Source organism: Pseudophryne corroboree, chromosome 3 (genome assembly GCF_028390025.1).
Source record: "Pseudophryne corroboree isolate aPseCor3 chromosome 3, aPseCor3.hap2, whole genome shotgun sequence".
Taxonomy (NCBI): domain Eukaryota; kingdom Metazoa; phylum Chordata; class Amphibia; order Anura; family Myobatrachidae; genus Pseudophryne; species Pseudophryne corroboree.
The window spans coordinates 786,404,223-786,422,966 of record NC_086446.1 but is presented as its reverse complement, the minus strand read 5'-3'; the positions used below and the strand labels follow the sequence as shown (position 1 = coordinate 786,422,966).

The 18,744-nt window shown below is 49.4% G+C and overlaps 1 long non-coding RNA gene across 1 annotated transcript in view; it reads right to left on the bottom strand.

Moving 5' to 3' along the window:
* LOC135058269 (uncharacterized) overlaps window positions 1–18,530 on the bottom strand; it is a 30,610-nt gene extending 12,080 nt beyond the window's left edge. Inside the window, exon 1 of the long non-coding RNA XR_010244716.1 lies at window positions 18,409–18,530. This is a non-coding gene — a long non-coding RNA (uncharacterized LOC135058269). The remainder of the gene's footprint in view (window positions 1–18,408) is intronic.
* Window positions 18,531–18,744: the final 214 nt, after the last annotated feature.

Here is an 18,744-nt window from a genome sequence, read left to right as displayed (position 1 = left end):
ATTCAAGTATGATCGTGGAGTGAACACTTAGGGGGAGATTCAATTGTTTGAAAAGTCAGTTGGGTGTCTGTTTTTTTCCTGTCTAATAGACAGGAACAAACAGACACCCAACCGACTTTTCACATATTTGAATTCCCCCCTTAGAATATTTGCGTGTCTCACCTACTAGACTGTACTGCTAGACTCCCAAATGCTCACGTTATGATTGAGCCCCCTATTAATTGAGGGTACCATTATCTCAAGAACTAGAGCCCATTTAAAAATAACACTTTCCTTTTTGAATTCAGCAACCCCAAAATACCCCAAATTCATTCAAATATCCCTGGTAACTACAGTGGCCTGTATGTGTGGAGTTTGTATGTTCTCTCACAAGTTTGTGTGTGTTTCCCCAGGGTGCTCCGGTTTCCTCCCACCCTTCAAAAGCATACTGGTAGATTAATTGTCTGCTCATAAATAAATGAACCCTAAAGTGAGTATGTGTGTCCTTGTGACGAGGATTATAGATTGTTAGCTCTCCTGGGCCAGGGACTGGTATGAATGGCTGGAACACTCTCTGTAAAGCGCTGTAGAATATAAATAACTGTTAATAAAATAAATAAAATCATCTTTAATGACGTCTGGCGAGCATGGGACAGGCCATGAGGAATGTGACCGGACTGAGACAGAAGGCAATGTAAGTGTGATAATGCAGGACGGCAGATTTCTGTAAAGGGCGACACTCTCATCGCTGCAGAGAAGAGGGGAAAATCCTCCGCTCACACACGATGCAATGAGTCACTCAGAAACGCTGGCTCGGAGCAGATCATTACCACGCACAGCTTCTTGCTCCTTTCTGTCTGATAGAAAGTAACTACATTGTATGAAACATAAAAACCATTTACAGTCACTACAGCGAAACATTATCATCTAACAGCAACAGACGCGAAACCCACTTCTGTCTCAGAGGTGCATTCTAGAAATCCATCCTATATTTATTCTGAGTATTCAGCTATTCTCCTCTACAGTGAAAAGCAATGAAGGTGGTCATTCCAAGTTGTTCGCTCGCTAGCAGTTTTTAGCAGCCGTGCAAACGCTATGCCGCCTCCCACTGGGAGTGTATTTTAGCTTAGCAGAAGTGCGAATGAAAGGATCGCAGAGCGGCAGCAATTTTTTTGTGCAGTTTCAGAGTAGCTCAAAACCTACTCAGCGCTTGCGATCACTTCAAACTGTTCAGTTCCTGTTTTGACGTCACAAACACGCCCTGCGTTTGCCCAGCCACGCCTGCGTTTTTCCTGGCACGCCTGCGTTTTTACGCACACTCCCTGAAAACGGTCAGTTGACACCCAGAAACGCCCACTTCATGTCAATCACTCTGCGGCCAGCAATGCGACTGAAAAGCTTTGCTAGACCCTGTGTAAAACTACATCGTCCGTTGTAATAGTATGTCGCGCGTGCGCATTGCGCCGCATATGCATGCACAGAAGTGCCTTTTTTTGCCTCATCTCTACACAGCGAACGAATGCAGCTAGCGATCAACTTGGAATGACCACCGAAATGCGTGGACCTTTACTATGCAGATGAGTGGGGTAATGAAAGTGGGGAGAAAACATACGCCCTGGCTGAATTGATGCGCTACAGCCGCAATTTACGGCAGCCCAAGCTCGCACAAAACTGCCTCATCGGGTAGCAAGCACTTCTGGGCAAATTTGGGATTCGTCCTGGCCGGCTGAGGGGTGCGAGATGCAATGCCTTTGGTGGCATTTAAACGCAGCGGCAACGGCAATTCGCACTATTTCGCCTGCAACGGAATTCTCCCCTTACACCTTCATTCATTAATTCTTTTAGATGTATATTTCTCTTCCAGTGCTGTGTGCTATATATAAATAGCAAGGGGTGTAGTATGTTATGCCGGCGGTCAGGCTCCCGGCGGCCAGCATACCGGCACCGGAATCTCGACCGCCGGCATACCGACAGCTGGGCGAGCGCAAATGAGGCCCTTGCGGGCACGGTGGCACGCGTATCTATTCTCCCTCCAGGGGGGTCCTGGACCCCCAAGAGGGAGAAAAGCTGTTTGGTATGCCGGCGGTCAGGATTCCGGCGCCGGTATGCTGGTCGTCGGCAGCCCGGCCGCAGGCAAACTGAAGACCACCCATAGCAAGAGGTGTGTCATTTGATTTCGGGACTCCCCCAATCTCTACCGACAGGATCACCAGATGTCTTCCCTCTGGAACCAATTTTATCCGCTTACACCCACAATCCTTTGACGCGTTTCAGTATAAAAATAACTTAATCAAAAAGCAGTCTTTCCTTTATTAGTTATCATTGTTTACTGTATGCATGTGTATCTAGGGAATAACTGTATGATCTGTACTGTGTATAAACTGTAAATTAGGAGCCAGTCCCAGAGCCTAGTTTTGTAATGGCCCATTCATAAACTCTGGATGGACCATTGAATAAGTAGATGAGCGTTTTTTTTGCAATTATGCTTGCGCAAGAAGTTCTGAAAACCCCTATTTTGCATGCAATGCACAGAGTGTTCGCACAAAGGTGCTGTTGCAATCGGGGCAGACGGTATAGTGATGCACATTCTTGGGCGGTGACTGAGAGGTGGCTAGCAGAGCATGCAAACATGGCCTGTTCAGTGGGCGTGTTATGGGAGTGTCCTGGTTGGTGACTGGGAGGTGGCTAGTAGTGCAGGCAAACATGGGCCGTTCATTGGGCATGTAATGGGAGTGTCCTGGGTGGTGACTGTGAGGCATACTTGCATACCCTCCCGGAAGCTGCAGGAGGCTCCTGATTTTTCGGGTAGTGCCCCGCAGCCCCGGGAGGGTAGGTGATTCTCCCGCATCCCACACAAGCCTGCCCGCTTCCTAGTGAAATTGGCAGGATAAGTATAAAATAATACACTCTCAGAAAGCCTTCTGAAGGGGCGGGGCTAATTGAGACATTTAGTCCCGCCCCCTACCAGTGGACCAGCGAATCGCTGTCATTTCCTCATCTTGGGGTGTGTGGCCTAATGATATCACAGTTTGGCCACGGCTTCTCCTGGAGAGGAGACTTGAAAGGTAGGCATGTATGTTGTGAGGTGGCTAGTAGTGCTTTCAGAAATAGTCCGTCCAGTGAGTGTGTTATGGGAGTGGCCTGGGCGGGACTGGGTGGTGGCTAGTAGTGCATGCAATAATGATCCATTCAGTGGGCGTGTTATGGGAGTGTCCTGGGCGGTGACTGGGAGGTGGCTAGTAGTGCATGCAATAATGGTCCATTCAGTGGGCGTGTTATGGGAGTTTCCTGGGCGGTGCCTGGGAGGTGGCTAGTAGTGCATGCACAAATGGACCATTCAGTGGGTGTGTTATGAGAGTGTCCTGGGAAATGACTGGGAGGTGGCTAGTAGTGCATGCAAACAAGGGCTGTTCAGTGGGCGTGTTATGTGTGTCCTGGGCGGTAACTGGGCGGTGGCTAGTAGTGCAGGCAGGAATGGTCCGTTCAGTGGGCGTGTTATGTGAGTGTCCTGGGCGGTGACTGGGCGGTGGCTAGTAGTGCAGGCAGGAATGGTCCGTTCAGTGGGCGTGTTATGTGAGTGTCCTGGGCGGTGACTGGGCGGTGGCTAGTAGTGCACGCAGGAAAAGTCCTCTCAGTGGGTGTGTCATGGGAGTGTCCTGGGAGGTGGCTACTAGTGCAGACAAACATGAGCCGTTCAGTGGGCATGTGATGTGAGCGCTCTGGGCGGTGACTGGTATCAGCGGTTGGTATAAAAGTGTGGGAACCTTTTAGATGAGTTTTGTAGCCCTCGCCGCGCTGGTGCTCTCAGTGAGCATATATCCGTGCTGCCTCCCAGCCATACATTCCTATAGGTTATATTTAAATGTAAATGAAAAATACACATTTATTCTTTATGAAACAGAGGAGTGAAATAGTGTCATGGCGGCTGCACATTCCTCATCGCAGTGTCAGCCAGTGTGCGCACTGTGAGTCACCGCAGAACACGCTGTATACCTCACATCTCTTACACACACATTACAGGTATTACACTGGGAATATGAGGGCTGGGATAAATACAGAGGAGATCTATGAGGATTACCAGTTATAGCACAAGGAGAACTGATTTCTCTTTCCCTTTTGTTTGATTACAGGCAGCTGATAATGAAACAATGCGCTCGGGATGTGTCATCAGCAGATACTTAGCAGAATAATACTTCTCATGCGGCCCCACGCACTGCAATTTATTCTATTAACACAGATTTATATAGCGCCCACATATTCCGCAGTGCTGTACAGAGAACATATCAGTCACTCACTCACTTCAGCCCCTGCCCCAGTGGAGCTTACACTCTATGGGGGTCATTCCGAGTTGATCGCTCGCTAGCAGTTTTTAGCAGCGAACGAAAGGATCGCACAGCGGCTACAAAGTTTTTTTGTGCAGTTTCTGAGTAGCTCTAAACCTATTCAGCGCTTGCGATCACTTCAGACTATTCAGTTCCTGTTATGATGTCACAAACACGCCCTGCGTTCGCCCAGCCACGCCTGCATTTTTCATGGCACGCCTGCGTTTTTCCGAACACTCCCTGAAAACGGTCAGTTGACACCCAGAAACGCCCCCTTCCTGTCAATCACTCTGCGGCCAGCAGTGCGACTGAAAAGCTTCGCTAGACCCTGTGTGAAACTACATCGACCGATGTGAAAGTACGTTGCGCGTGCGCATTGCGCCGCATACGCATGTGCAGAAGTGCCGTTTTTTTGCATCATCGCTGCGCAGCGAACATTTTCAGCTAGCGATCGACTCGGAATGACCCCCTACATTCCCTGTCACATGTACACACACACACACACGTACCTCAGAGAGAGAGCAGACGTCAGCTCAGCTGGGGGGCGGTGCTGGGGGGGGCAAAACCAGGTGGCACGAATGTATTTTTGTGGCCACGCCCACCACTATACAGTGCCACGATTACTGGCATTAAACAGAGGGGGCGTGGCTATGATGATGCAATTTAGCATCATCGGCCGCCCGGACCACCCTTTTTACTTGCAAAGTGGGCGACTGAACGGGGGTATGGGGGGGTGCCTCTGAAATCGGGAGACGCACCTGTTCTTACGGGGAGGCTGGGAGGGCCACCCGATTTTCTGGGAGCCTTCCGGCCATTCCGGTAAAGTAGGCAAATAAATAATGTTACAGGTTGTGTTCGAAAAATGACCGTAAGGAGCTGGTTTGTTGGTAGTTCATCTCTCTCCACTTTATCTCTCTCCAAGCTTCGACAAACCTCTCCCTGTTGTTGAGGCCATCTGATTGCAGTAAGAGATGTCGGTACAGCCTTAGTAAATCTGTACTATGGGGGTTATATAGCAGAAGTGCGAACGAAAGGATCGCAGAGCGGCTACAAAATAATTTTGTGCAGTTTCAGAGTAGCTCCAGACCTACTCAGCGTTGCGATCACTTCAGACCATTCTGTTCCGGATTTGACGTCACGAACACGCCCTGCGTACGCCCAGCCACACCCGCGTTTTTTCTGGCACGCCTGCGTTTTACCGAACACTCCCTGAAAACGGTCAGTTGACACCCAGAAACGCCCGCTTCATGTCAATCACTCTGCAGCCACCAGTGCGACTGAAAAGCTTCGCTAGACCTTGTGTGATACTACATCGCTCCATTGTGAAAGTACGTCGCGCATGCGCATTGCGCCGCATACGCATGTGCAGAAGTGCCATTTTTTTGCATCATCGCTGCACAGCGAACATTTTCAGCTAGCGATCAACTCGGAATGACCCCCTACACCTGCTCAGCCCAGTACAGATTCTGAAGGGTTCACAAACGCCAGTCTTCAAGTACATCAAACAGGTCATGGTTTCTGGATTTCTTTACGCATTCACAAATGATAGAGAAATGACAGGTATTTGAGGATTGGAGTTAAGAATCACGGATATACCAAATGTGCCACAGGGAATATTGCTGTCAATCTACAGGTTTCATGGTAATATGTCCACTAGGGGGCACTGTACTGATGGATCATATTGCTGGATTTACCTTTACTGACAATGACAACACAAGTGAAACCCCTCCCCCCACCACCTCATCACTGAGTACATGGTTACGCTGCTGTAACTCTTTAGACATAAACAGCGCTGACCACAGCCGAGGAACAATAGGCCGATCCCATTTAGAAGAAGTTGAAAATCTTTTAATCGTTTCCAATTTGCTTGGAGAAATCCCCCTAATCCCAAATACCGATCATGTCACACCCTGCGAGTATGTAACACAGTTACATGGCCAAGATACATTATTCCTGAAATCCTGCTGACGTTTCCACTGACCCGTGTTAACAAATATGGGTTTACTTTACAATACAACCAGTCCAACCGCTACTAGTTTGGCGCAGTGACAAGTCCTTACATAAACTTTTCTGCATGTTGTTTCCCAAGTCACTTGCAAGTAAATAAAATTGCTTTAAAAAAAAAGTGTTTAATGGAATGTGCTGCACTGCAGAACACTCCCACTGTAAGTATGTACCCCCCCCAGTCTCACACAGTGACATGGGGCTGTAGCACTTGGAGGTGCTGAGTGCAGCAGAGGTCTGCCTGATAAGCAGGCTCCTGGAAGATGATAAAACACTTTTCTATCTGCAGGCCACACAGAGGACAGAGGCGCACAGACACCCAGGCCTGGGAGCCCCACATACACATCCCGTGCCCAGTCTCCTTGTAGGGGTTATAAGGCCGGTCACTCAACCACAGAGGTGCAGGCAATGCTTTATTAGAACTGATCGTGTTGGCCTGTATACCAGGCCCTCGTGTTGGTTTGTATACCAGGCCCTCGTCATTCCTCTGCCTCGTTTTGCAACTAATGGTTTGTGAGTTATTCTTTTTCCAGGTCCCTAGAGATCTGTAGAACATTGCTCTGTCATGGGGACCCTTAAAGGCGCGGGCCCATAGGCTGGTGCCTACTCTGCCTGTTTAGTAACCTGGTACTGCAGACATAAGGCAAATAATAACAAGTATTCGCCCGCTTTTGCAATTTTTCCTAAATTATTTCCTTAAACATGGATTTCTAAGACTTCTTACCACTGACGAACACAAAATACTAAGAAGAGCAAATAAAAGAGCTCTAGAACTTTAACAGAAAAGGCTCTATTAAGACATATGCAAATAAGGGTTTCATCATGAAGAGCTTCAAATATTCATGGCAAACCTAAATAAAATTGGTATGTATTAGTGCCAACCAGCGAAGGCTCTTATACGGCAAAAAAAAAAACCTGTTCACGGGAGAATAGCTTGGGGACTTTACAAATCTGCCCTTTATTTGGAGGCGGGGGGGGGGGGGGGGGGGCACAATGCTGGAGCAATATAAAATCTAGCGTAAATTTTGGCAGAAAGTACATAGAAGCATTATCCCCAGAACGCTTGCCTCTAAATTTCCCGCAATTCCATCAACACGCCGACGACAGGCCTGCGGAAATCATGTTCTGTGTGTGAAGGGAAGGAGGCTCCTCTGATTCAGCAAAGCGACCAGGGACGTCCGGAGAACATATATAGCTTATATACATTCCAGCAGGACAATGGCCCAAAGTGCACAGCTAGAATCACAACACAGCTATACACAAAGAGACATTCATGTCTATGTATATAGCGCCAGCAGATCGCGCTGTGCTTTACAGTTGGGAACAACACAGTAATATGACCAGGCGGCTGGGAAAGAGGTACTGGAAGAGGGCCCTGGAGGTAAGTAGTGAACTTGGCTGCCGACCTGTACACTAGGGATTTGCACTTCATTTAAAAACCGATTATACCGCATGATGTATATTTAGATATATTTGTACATGTTAATAAAGAGCTGGAAGCTGTCACACACTGTAAACACCAGTGATTGCTTACCTGGCTTATAGTGTGTTATTCACACACACACACACACACACACACACACACACACACACACAAACATTTGGAGATTACTATACTGTCCCATTTTGCACCACCCCCTGACGAAGTGACAACAACGAAACGCGTTGGTTGTTTGAAATCTATGTACATATTTCTGTAAAGCCACCGGTGGGAAAAGCTTGTGTTCTGCCTAGGACGGTACAAAAAGTTCTATCAAGCCGAAAAAGTGGTATTAGATCACCAGCTATTTGGGGTATGTGTGTGTGTGTATATATATATATATATATATTGTAACAGGAGTCTTGCTAGAATATGCTCTGCTACAAAAACTCCACCAGCGACCAACTCCAGGCTTGTGCAAAAACAACAAATACCTTTTATTCAGGTTGCTCAAAAACACAGATACACATAAAACAAAGATCACTGTATCTAGTATAAACAACCAGGGAGGTTAGGCCCTGCCTCACTCCCTCTTACTTAATAAGGAACCCTTCAGGTATCGGCATCCTGACACTAGTGCCCCAGTCTTCCGGATCCCACTGTCCCTAGCAGGCCTATCACCTGGACACTAACTGCCTTCAGGAGCCCTGACTCATGGGAGAGACTCTGCTTTAAACCAAGCAGCCAGGTGCTGGCTGATGAATCGGGTTCTTGGGCTAAGAAGCCTATAAGACCTGGTCTGGGCCAAATGGATGGGAACCCGGTCCATCCACATCCCCCAGGACCCTGTGTGTAGCTTACAGGTGGCAAAGTACCTCTCCTGCCACATACCCTTTCCCTCAGCTTTTCCTGGCTCAGAAAAGCGGCATGTGACATTGGCAAGGTTTCACATTTGCCAATTATTTTGGGCTGACAAATCTTTGGGACATAACTTGGGCCCATACACCTGGGTCCCAAGTTCCTCTCCCAAGTACACGCCCGGGGCCCTTTTAACTGGCCTTGGAATCTATTTCCATTAAAGGTTGGTGGCACCGACTCCACTGTGCCACCTTCCCTTTCCCTCCACTTTGGCATAGTGGCCGAAGTGGTCGTTTTAATGGACATCTTCCCATTGCCCACTAAACTTCCTCTCTTCACCTTTCCACCTTTAGGGATGTTTCCCTTATCGGGCTTGGATTTACTGGCTACTGAGGAAGTCGCTTCATTCTTGTCTGGGTGTTTGTGACACCTGACCTTAGCCAACTCTGGACTGGGGAAGGTTTTTAAGTTCACTCTGGGCTTAGTAGTCACCCCGGCCCTCACTGGTCTTGGCCTATATGGACAATTCCACCTTTTATGGCCAAGCTCTTGGCACCGGTAACACCTAGTCTCTGCCCTGACTTTAATTGTTCTGAGGTCATGGTCCAACTTTGCCCCCACCCTTTCCCTCAGAGTGAGGCATTGGTCCTGAGTCTCAGAAAGTCCTTTCATTTGTTGAACTTTTAGTGCTTCCTTCAGTCTTTCCAGCTGTGGTAACATTTTCTTCATTAACGTGACTGCTTCGTCCTCCGATCTCCCATCTTTGACCCTAGTCACTGTCTCCTGCTGTTCTATGACCAACACATAACCCATTTTGAGTCTCTTGTCCAGGTCTCTTATTCGACTCCATAGTTTAGGAATCTCCTTCACCGTTTCTTTTAGCTGGCTATTACTTAGGGCCAGCTTTTGGAACTCTCCCCTCAAATTTTCAAACTCTCGTGTCCCATATAGAGAACTCTCCCTGGGTAGAGCAACCTCAGAAATGGGACTCTGCACCGATTCTTCTGAGACAGGCTCTTGCTCCTTACTTAGTGTGTCCTTTATGAACTGTCCCAGTTCAGCAATTGGATTTTGAGCCTCTCGTGGTGGATCATGCTGGGGTGCAACAACCCCAAGATTGAAATCTTGAACCTTATTCTCCCATACATAAAGGGAACCCCTTCAGAAGCAGGTTCCTGGATGACTTCGGAAGTGGACTCCTGTATTGCAACTAGCTTAGCCATGACTAGCTCACGTAGGCGAGACACCTCCAAAGATACGGTCTTTGTCTGTGATTCATCAGAAAAAGTCTCACATGTGCACTGGATGTCCAGAACCGGGGGCTTCTGAACCTGTGATGTCCCATCAGGGATTAACTTCTGAACATACATCGCGTCAACAGGAGAAGGATCATGGGTTTCCAAGACCTCAACAGAAGCAATCTCCAGCTCAGATAAGACTTCCTGCTCTAGGATGGGCTCTTGAGTAGTCATCAAATTTCCATCTGCCCAGGTAGATTCCTGGGGTTCATCATTCTGCCACAGATCCAGCAGATTAGAGGATTCTTGCTTTGGAGGTGGATGATCACTTGACATCAAGTCAACCTCTCCCAGCTCCATTACCGCTTCCTCCTCACTCCCTGTCAACTGAGGAGCAGCCGGGAATCCCACATCCTCATCTCGTGTCTCCATAAACACATCTTCTGTGAGCTCCTGTGGCTGCTATGCTCCATCTTGAACAGGTTTCACTGAACTCAGGGCTTTGTTCCACTCTTCACCCAAGCTACTACGACGTTCTTTTTCCAGAGATTGAGGTGGTGCTGTTTCGGAGGAACTTCTCACTGCCGTCCTAGGGGTTAACAACAAAACATTGCCATCTGATGTGGCTCTCTCTTGCTGCTTGAAAAATCCCCGTGGATTTTCAGTGCGCTGCGCAATAATAGCTGCAGCTTCCTCCATGCTCTGGAACGGCAATACCAACTGAATGGACCTTAGTGCCTATAAATGTTCTACCTTTGAGGAAGGGCCCTCATTTCCACTTTCCAGGCAGATGGCCTTACTAGTGGCATAGCAGGGAGCCTTTCGGGCCTTAGGCACTGGCAGCTCTGGCTCAATTTTCCTGTTCCTTCTGACTGGAACAGGGAATCCAGTATAGCCGGGTTCCACTACAGTATGGTACCATTCTTCCGCAGACTGCACCACCGTTGGCATCATTTCCCCCGAAGATGGCATCTCCATTTCGGCTGATAATGTCTCTGACCCAACATTCGGCATAACGTCTTCAGCAACTGGTGTAGCTACGCCTGTCTCTGAACTGAAACTAGGCATAGCCAATGGTTATAGCTGAGAAACCGCCTCCTGAAACTCCGCCCAGTCTTGCGACGGAGCCTTATTGGCCAGCACCAGACTTCCATCTCGTGTCTGGTCACAGGAGATTTTCTCTAATAGTCCTTGGCTATGTACTTCAAAGTTTTCAGATCTGGGTTTAGCCTTTGCCAAGGTTTTCTGCAACTCTGACACCTGGCCTGAGAGCTTGGCAATCTCTTCTCTACTCCTTCCCAATTTGGTCAGAGAGTCAGACAAAAGAGTTTCCTTCTCCTCCAGCTTTTGCGTTAAGGTGTTCACCTGCTCTTGAAGGAAATCACATTTTTCCTTAAGCTCTTCTAGCTCCTGGTCCTTTAATTGGACATTGCTTTCAAGGTCACTTATCGTGTGACACCAAAAAAAAGGTTCCATGCTAAAATCTTTCCCAAGATCTGGATTACTCCCCAATAAGCTCTCCACTTTACTCTCCAACTGTGGGGCTTTAATAGGGTCACATAAGTTCCTGACCGGAGGTGTTAGAGCGGTCACCCCTTTTGTTTTGTTTTTAGCATGAATTCTCTTTTTGTTACCCATTTGAAGAGACACTTCAGATATGCTGTATATCTGAAAACCTTTTATTTTTTTTTATTTTTTTTATGAGCACAGATTAAGCTTTTAGCAAAGCACTGACAGGTAGCATGTACATAATGGTCACAAATACCTTACACTGGTAGTGCAAATAAACAACAACTTCTCCCTTCAGGCTCTTAAAACTAGAACTCAGGAATTGCTGGGACACATAGTGCCACAAAGTTTCTCTATTTAAACAGATCCACCTTTATAAAAGGTTTCAACTTTGCTTGATTGGTCTTAATGAGCTAATTAACAGGGACACCAGACTCCCTCTACTAGATTTTGCAGGCACAGGTAAAAATAAGCTTGGAAAAGAAATTCAGTCATAAATTATCAGATGCTTGCAACCCCTTAGAGCAAATCAACACAGCTACTTTCAATGAATGGTGCGAAGCAGGAAGGACAGATCAGTCCATGCACCCTGTTTAACCTCTTTGTTGCCAATGCAAACCTTTGCACTAAAATCAAACACATTCAGTTTAAACAAAACATTTTATTTTTACCCCGTGGGGTTGGTTTTAACCACTACTCACAACACCCTTGGTCTGGTACTGATGCCCACGAGCTCAGCTTGGTCTGGAGTTTGCTGGTATGTGTGCCGCTACCTTGTGGCTGTTGGGTCCTCTGCCACGTATGACATGACTAGCAGAAGGGACCCTGTTCAGGCGCCATTTGTAACAGGAGTCTTGCTAGAATATGCTCTGCTACAAAAATTCCACCAGCGACCAACTCCAGGCTTGTGCAAAAACAACAAATACCTTTTATTCAGGTTGGTCAAAAACACAGATAGACATAAAACAAAGATCACTGTATCTAGTATAAACAACCAGGGAGGTTAGGCCCTGCCTCACTCCTACTTACTACTAAATAAGGAACCCTCCAAGTCCCGGCATCCTGACACTAGTGCCCAGCCCTCTGGAACCCACTGTTCCTAGCAGGCCTATCACCTGGACACTAACTGCCTTCAGGAGCCCTGACTCATGGGAGAGAATCGGCTTTAAACCCAGCAGACAGGTGCTGGCTGATGAAGCAGCTTCTTGGGCTAAGAAGTCTATAAGACCTGGTCTGGGCCAAATGGATGGGAACCCGGTCCACCCACACTTCCCAGGACCCTGTGTGTAGCTTACAGGTGGCAAAGTACCTCTCCTGCCACAATATATATTGCGATTTGTATTGTAAAAAGTTTTTTGTCCTGGGCCCGGCCACTCTGACAGAGAGTGGAGGGCCCAGGCTGCTCAAACATCCCGCCGTCGCTATTCCTGGCGTTGGCCACTGCTGGTGGGACTGACTACGGCTGCTAACACCCTAAACAGCCCTTCTAATCCTGTCAACCGCCGCCGGTGAAACTGCCTGAGGCCGCCGCCAATACCCTTCTCCTGAGGCTGTCATCGGCGGGCCGCGGGCTGCTCTCCTCCGCTCGCCACCGCTGATCATAATAATCAAGCTGCAGCTTGCTGTTTGATAAAGTTTGTTGAAGCCAGATGCGGCGCGGCGTGACGTCATGGGATTTACCCATTTTGTCAGTCCCAGGTCCCACAATTTCTGGTGGCAGCCCTGAAATATATATACATATATATATAGATATATATAGATATAGATGAATAAAGGTGCGGCACTCAGAGCTCAGGATGAAGAAAAAACAACAACTAGCATGTCTGCAACGTTTCAATCTTATTCAGATTTTCATCAGGCTTCCATAATGATACAAACAACTCTTGTTTGTATCATTATGGAAGCCTGATGAAAATCTGAATAAGATTGAAACGTTGCAGACATGCTAGTTGTTGTTTTTTCTTCATCCTGAGCTCTGAGTGCCGCACCTTTATTCATCTACATTGTACTTCATTACTGTGAGGGCACTGAGTCAAGTTTATTTTAATGGAGGAGTGCCGGACTTACTATGCTGTGTATATATATCTCCTATATATTAGCCCAAATCTGACTCTGTGCCTGGCCGTAACGCTGGGCGGAGTCACAGCGGTGGGCGGAGTCACAGAGCCCGCCTACCACATGTGCAGCAAGTCTCCATCTCACACCCCTCCCCCCCCCCCCCCAGCGTCTCCGACTCCCCGGCCGTAGCGCCGGGGGAACAACAGCTGCCGCCACAGGGATAGACAATATGAGGGACGGGTGGCGCAGGAGAAGGCTTTCATAGCCCTCCCTGCGCCGCGTACACAGACCCGCCGCCTCCTCCGCACACATCCAGCTGTCCGCTCTCCTGCTGTGACAGGAGCCGAGTGCTGCAGTGACGTCATCTCCTGCAGCACTCTCCTCCTGTCACACAGCCGGCACACACACTCTCCAGTCTCCGGGGGCTGCCAGCATCTACAGGCTAGCTGGAAACACCCCCGGAGCGAGAGAGAACATACCCGCGATGCCACGCCCCTTTCACAGCAGGCCACACCCCCTTTTCAGCCGCGGTGGGTGCGAGATGTGTGTAACAGTAACACTGACCCGGACAGTTACCAGTGAGTCCCTCCGGCCATCCTACCCACTGATTCTATGTGTGGGCGCCACTTTACACAAGTCTCCTCTTCTGCTGCCCTCCCCCTCCACTACTTTCCCCCCTCTCTTCATCAGCTTCCTCACTGGGGACCCTCCCTGCCGACCCGCGTCTCTGTATCCCCTCCCTACCGCCCCGCGTCTCTCTATCCCCTCCCTACCGCCCGCGTCTTTCTATCCCCTCCCTACCGCCCCGCGTCTCTCTATCCCCTCCCAACCGCCCCGCGTCTCTGTATCCCCTCCCTACCGCCCCGTGTCTCTCTATCCCCTCCCTACCGCCCCGCGTCTCTCTATCCCCTCCCTACCGCCCCGCGTCTCTCTATCCCCTCCCTACTGCCTCGCGTCTCTGTATCGCCTCCCTACCGCCCCGCGTCTCTGTATCGCCTCCCTGCCGCCCCGCGTCTCTGTATCGCCTCCCTACCGCCCCGCGTCTCTCTATCCCCTCCCTACCGCCCCGCGTCTCTGTATCGCCTCCCTACCGCCCCGCGTCTCTCTATCCCCTCCCTACCGCCCCGCGTCTCTGTATCGCCTCCCTACCGCCCCGCGTCTCTCTATCCCCTCCCTACCGCCCTGCGTCTCTCTTTCCCCTCCCTACCACCCTGCGTCTCTCTATCCCCTCCCTGCCGCCCCGCGTCTCTGTATCCCCTCCCTACCGCCCCACATCTCTCTTTCCCCTCCCTACCGCCCCACGTCTCTCTTTCCCCTCCCTACCGCCCCACATCTCTGTATCCCCTCCCTACCGCCCCACATCTCTCTTTCCCCTCCCTACCGCCCCACGTCTCTCTGTCCCCTCCCTACCGCCCCACATCTCTCTTTCCCCTCCCTACCGCCCCACGTCTCTCTTTCCCCTCCCTACCGCCCCGCGTCTCTGTATCCCCTCCCTACCGCCCGGCCTCTCTCTATCCCCTCCCTACCACCCCACGTCTCTCTTTCCCCTCCCTACCGCCCAGCGTCTCTCTATCCCCTCCCTGCTGCCCTGCGTCTCTCTTTCCCCTCCTTGCCGTCCCACGTCTCTGTATCCCCTCCCTACCACCCCGCGTCTCTGTGTCACCTCCATGCCGCCCCGCGTCTCTCTTTCCCCTCCTTGCCGTCCCACGTCTCTGTATCCCCTCCCTACCGCCCCGCGTCTCTGTATCCCCTCCCTATTGCCCGCGTCTCTATCCCCTCCCTACCGCCACGCCTCTCTCTAGCCCCTCCCTATCGCCCTGCGTCTCTGTATCCCCTCCCTACCCCCCTGTGTTCCATACAGGGTCCATACCACCGGCTCCTTGATACCTCCCTGACAAACCCTCACCAGGAGGACAGGAGCCATAACCCCCTGTGGTGCCCCCCGTAGTTACCAGTATATCGGTGATGCTCCGCTCTGCCGCCTCCTCCCTATCCCTCACGCAGCAAGCGCAGGGCGCAAGCCCAGCACCGAGCACATGACCGCGCTGCCCATGCCCATTGGCCCTGGGAGCAGCACCAGCCTGCGCACCCTCTTCCTACTGCACCTGAGGGGGCCGCGCATATAGCGCATGTACAAGGGACTGGTGCACCTGCGGCCGCCTGGAGACCTTGCTTGCGCAACATGTCCGCGTTGCTACACCTGAAGGATCAGACGGTGTAGAGAGAGGACACAGCTGCCACTGTTCCTCATTACACCAGCACTTCCCTCTGTGTCTAATAACACCATTTACCTCTTCATGCGGGTATGTCTATACCACATACATCCTTATCCGTGTCCTATATATTGTTACACATACAATCACATAGTTATAGGTCCCACACCACCCCTCCACCCGCAGCATCTACATACTCCCTGCCTCATCCGCGGTCCCCCCCCCCCCGCACCCGCTACACCCGCTACATTCTGTACATCGTGCCCTGCAGGCGCTGTTCACGCCGTCGCAAGGGGCTACGCCCCCTTCACCATCGGAAGCCCTTTCGTCGTGCAATATTTAACCAGTAACAAACCTAGGAATGCAGGTAATACTCATACAAATATTGAACCCCAGCAAGGCGTGCAGGGGTTAAGGGGCGTAGCCCCTTTCGACGGTGTGAAGAGTGCCCGTAGGGCGTGATGAAGCGCCTAGTATATATATATATATATATATATATATACACACACACAAATACACATGTGTATTAGCTGCATCTGTGATGGTATATGGTATGACCATGGCACTAATGTCTGTGCCGCCTGCTGTCTTACACGGTGACTACGCTGCTTGTTTACCTTCATATCATCTGACACTAGAACTCAAAGGTCCCTTTCTTGTCATTGTGACATCACCGACTCATTCGTCTGCTATCTGGGTTTTTTTTTACATTTGATGTATTAAATGTGAGAATCTACACTATAGCCTATTTGTTCTCCAAATCCCTACACATTCATATTAACGCTTCTGGGGAATCATCCCTGCTTCCATTGCAGACCACTAATAATAATAATAATAATAATAATAAATTAATTGTTATTATTATTATTATTATTAACAACAACTTTTTTTGCATAGTGCCAGTATATTCAGTTGTGTTTTACAGCTAGTAGGATTCTCACTTTCCGAGTCACCCTCTCCAACCTGCTACTCACACCGAGTCACACTCACTTCCCGTGCGTGAGTGTCTCCACATGAATGAGTCTTGGTCATTGTCATCATGAGTCACACTCACATCAGTGTAGACTGTCCTCTGCCTCGGCGCCTCTATTCATCAGACGTGGTTCAGTGAGTGCCTGCAGCTCATTATCACTGTACAAATACACTAAGGCCCAGTTTGTGCTAATGAACATTGAATTAAAGCTTCCAGCTCTCATCCTAACCCACCTCTCCAAGCTCCCGGCTTACTGTCTCTCCCCTGTGACACCTGTCTCTTTGCCCCTCCCCTCTAGACTGTAAGCTCTCATGAGCAGGACCCTCTGCCCTTATGTGCTTTTCCTTCCCTCATTTAGGGGTCTTTGTATTAAGTCTTGGAGAGAGATAAAGTGTATGGGGATAACTACCAGCCAATCAGCTCCTAACTGTCATGTTACAGGCTGTGCTTGAAAAATGACAGTTAGGAGCTAGTTGGCTGGTACTTTATCCCTTTCCAATACTTAGTACATTGGGGGTCATTCCGAGTTGATCGCTCGCTAGCAGTTTTTAGCAGCCGTGCAAACACTATGCCGCCTCCCACTGGGAGTGTATCTTAGCTTAGCAGAAGTGCGAACGAAAGGATCGCAGAGCGGCGGCAAAGTTTTTTTGTGCATTTTCTGAGTAGCTCAAAACCTACTCAGCGCTTGCGATCACTTCACACTGTTCAGTTCCTGTTTTGACATCACAAACACGCCCTGCGTTCGCCCAGCCACGCCTGCGTTTTTCCTGCCACGCCTGCGTTTTTTCGAACACTCCCTGAAAACGGTCAGTTGACACCCAGAAACGCCCACTTCATGTCAATCACTCTGCGGCCAGCAGTGCGACTGAAAAGCTTCGCTAGACTATGTGTGAGTCTACATCGTTTGTTGTAATAGTACGTCGTGCGTGCGCATTGTGCCGCATATGCATGCGCAGAAGTGCAGTTTTGTTGCCTCATCGCTGCACAGCGAACGAATGCAGCTAGCGATCAACTCGGAATGACCACCATAGACCCCTTATAATAAGCCCGAGGGCAGCTGGACCCAAAGGTTTGGTGTCACTTTGGCAGTGGGGAGATGGTGATATAAGGCTTATATACATCATCTCCCCACTACCAAAGTGACATCAAACCTTTGGGTCCAGCTGCCCTTGGGCTTATTTGGGTATTATATCAGCTGATGCAGCAATGATTATAAGCCACCTCCACGTCCTGCAATGTTCTGTACTGTAAGTCACATTTTCTTCATACTGTTATGTTTTATGTAAGATCCCTTGTGGTGCCATGTAAATAATAAGAGATAATAATAATTATTATTATAATAATATAGACACCAAGGTAACAAATTAAGTCTAAGATTATTTATAAACTGGTTTAAGCTAATAGGAACTGTTGTTTGGGGGCGCACCTTCCCCCTGTGTTTTTGGTGCAGGTGTATATAACTTCTCACAGTCACTGACCTACACAGACAGTTTGGCTTTTGTCAGTAACTCCAGTGAAATGTGTGACGGTATCACAGTGGGAAGGTCAGGATGTAACATATTCCGGAGATACACACAGATACAATATAAGATACACAGCTGGAGAGGCCGATTTCTGTAATATTGTATCAGATTAGTGTGTAACATCAGGAAGCGGGCACTGACAGAGAGTTTCCTGTTATGTTCTGCGGGAATGACAGCCTTTGGGAAAGTTACTTTGTATGAGGCTTCTACAGAATGCTTTTGACATTAAGAGGCTGATTCTGAGTTGGTAAAACCATGCGGCACTGCAGGAGAGGGGGGGGGGGCAGATGTGTGGCAGCAAACACACTTACCGATCAGCCGCTCAATACGTCTGTGCAGACGCCACAACTGGAAAGGCATTTGCCGTCAGTCCCTGCAGCCAGCGAACGGGCGGTTGGCGGACCACCCGCACACACAGCCAGATGCGCCGATAGATCTGCTGTTATATCGGACATCGGCTGCGTTGCAGGGCCGATGCGATGTCTGTGAACGATCCGCGACCAGTTTATCATCCGTTCACTCAAATAGTTGATTAATGGCCCAGTGTGTACACAGCAAAAAATATTTCCCCCATTGCATTGCAACATGGGGCCTAATTCAGACCCGATTGCTGCAACAACAGCGATCGCAGCCTGCACACGCAGCGG